Source organism: Lactuca virosa, chromosome 1 (genome assembly GCF_052849685.1).
Source record: "Lactuca virosa cultivar CGN04683 chromosome 1, Lactuca_virosa_CGN04683_v6, whole genome shotgun sequence".
Lineage (NCBI taxonomy): Eukaryota > Viridiplantae > Streptophyta > Magnoliopsida > Asterales > Asteraceae > Lactuca > Lactuca virosa.
Window position 1 is genome coordinate 250,244,213 of NC_136426.1, and position 3,016 is coordinate 250,247,228.

Here is a 3,016-nt window from a genome sequence, read left to right on the forward strand (position 1 = left end):
CAGACCTGCGAAATCCTTAGTCAAAGAACAAAGCTGCCTCTTCTATGTGTACCGGCTGGCATGCCCTTAAACCAAAAAAAAGTTTTGCAATGCCCATATATGATCGAAGCAAAAGGAACTCACTCTGCGGGTCACATAGTTATGGAAGAAGTCCCATCAAATCAACAGCATTGATCGCTCTCTTCATGGCCAGCCCGTTAATAAACCCTATGTCTCTGCTAAAAGCCCCCCCCCCCCCCCAAGGAGCTTCACCCCCAAAGAAGGTCTCCATATATACGTTGGGAATAAATCGGCACGAAGCTTCCTACCATCACATGAGGGCCAAAAAATCTCCGTTTTCTTGATGTTCAACTCAAGACCCAATACTGGACCATTCAACCAAATAATGTTTACAAATCTAGCCACCTCCTATGAATTCCCAATGATAGTCCCATCATCTAGATACCAACCATGGAGAAGGAGCTTACAATTGTCTCTAATATTGTGCACAAGCAGGTGCAAAACGAGGGCAAAAAGAAGAGGGCCCAAGGGGTCGCCTTGCTGCACCCCAGTAGCAGACCATATATGTTGGTCTTCGATATAAAGTCTCGCTGCCTGCTCATAAAAGAAATTCACCCACAAAGAAATAGATGGGCACATCCTCTTAACCTCGTGGAGCAATGCTGATCTATCCACCAGGTTAAAGGAATTCGAGAAATCCACTGTCAGCATTACAAGAGACCCATCAGCATGGTGTTCACTCAACACCCTATTGGCACTGTGTAAGACAACCTCAGCACCCCCAGACACACCAACCCCGAACTGAAAATCATTAGGATACTTGGCCATTTCTTTACCCACACCTTTCATGGAAACCTTGGAAACCAGTCGGCTCGATATAGTGCGTATTGCAATTGGACAGATCCCGTTGTCAGGTTTAAGCAGAGGCGTGAGAGGAGCTGATGCAACAAACTCTGCCAAAATGGTCGGACATCTTCCTGCTAACCATAAATTAACCACTGAAGTGATAGCACGTATGAGATATGTGGCAATAACAAACCCTTCTCCACATAGGGCATCCAGTAAGTGTTGAGCCCTCAAGCCAGCTCTCCCGCAAGAAGTTCCTTTAGGGAAAGATTTGATACAACCAGATACACAGTCAAAGTCTGCTACAAGGGGAGGTTTAGAAATTATGGGGCTCGGCATGGATGGGGGTGGCCTGAAAGGGTGTTTGTCCTCCAAAGCTTTAATAGTATCACCATTATATGGCGCAACACCCGATGAGCATAACACTTTCACTGTTGCGGTAAAATGACCATCTGTAACCTTACGGAGACACTGTCTGATGTTGGTGTTACTCGATGTAGACTCCTTCTGGAGGATGCCTCCACCCTGTCTCATGGACCCAACCTCGGGATTGTCTAACATATGTTGAACTAACTTCCTGATACCATCCTCTTTCCCCCATGTATCCAAGGACTTCAGGATGGAGCTTTGTTGTAAGGATTTTCTATTCCCAGACCTACATTCTTGTCTATTTTTGGGCCTAAACACCTGCAGTGTGCAGCGACGAAGAAGTAACAAACAAATCCATGCATCAACCGAGCCAGGTTGGGCGATCACCGTGTAAAGAGAAAATTTCAAAGCCTGAGAGAAAGCAAGGCGACAACTATGTGGGATACCCTTGACAGTAGTGATAGGCTCTTTAAAAACACGATCAAGGAGCCCAACATCAAAAACCAAACCTCTAAGAGCATTTGTCACCGACTCTTTGGTAGACGTCTTTAGAATACCGACAATGAAACGACTCGAGCCGTCAGCCCCTGTATCAAACCTCGCACGACCATCCGGGTGATGACACTAACGGCTAAGAGCATGCAAAGCCATATATTTCCCATACATCCATTCACCAAAGGCATTCAAAGTTTCTTCTATTGCCATAAATAAACCAACATCACTAGAAAGAGCTTCACGTAAAACACATTTACGATCTTCAGTAGGTAGATGATGCCTTTTGATGTGTGAAATCATACAGAAAATCCCTTTACTTCCCACTTCACCATTTGGGCAACAATGGAAGCTTCTGAATAGACACATACAAATATCACTCGAGCTTGTAGAAGAAGAAGTCATACAGGAGAACAAGCATCGAGATGAAGCTAAAGCTATGAATCAATATGTAACAAGGAAGGGAAAGAAATGGCACACCAATACACTGTTGGTGTGCACAAGAAACATCCAGACTAAGCCAACTACATTATCTTGAACAATAAAGTTGCAACAAGAGAAAAAATGGTTTGGGCATTTTATCAAACACTTGATGGGCAACAAAAATAGCTTCTTGGAATTTCATCTTCTTCCATTGAAACATCAACCATCTAATATAATATCAACCATCAACCATCAAACCTAATATCTCATCAAGCTGATTTGTATAAACCATACAACTTGAGGGTAGTTTTTAAATAAAATTGAATGAAGTTTGTACAGTGGCCTCACTCTTTAGTTCCAATTTACAATCATGAAGAGGAAGAACATCAAGAGCCTAGACCCATTTCGAATCCGATGTCGACTTGATCAATAACGAATGAACGGAAACCAAAATCACGACGGTGGTGAGTGTTGATCGAAAGTATGTAATCGGAATTAATCATCATCAGAACAGCAAATTGAATCGGAAGATTTCTAAATTGATTTTGTAATCGGAGGTTTGTTCTTGTTCGGAATCTGAGATCTGAAGTGTTCGTTACTTCAAATGTTGTTGAGTCTCGCTTTCTCAAATCAATATTCCGATTTCAGTTTGAAATTAAATTCCGATCCACAACATTCCAATTTACAGAGCAAATCCTTATGGATTTTGTTAATGATTATTAATGAATCCATATGTGGTTTAAATTCAATTAAATTAAATGTTTAATTTATTAAAAGATTGAACCCTTAGTATTTTAATATGTTGAAAATACACCCTATACGATATGTAAGATTAAGAGTTTAATTTATATATATATATATATATATATATATATATATATATATA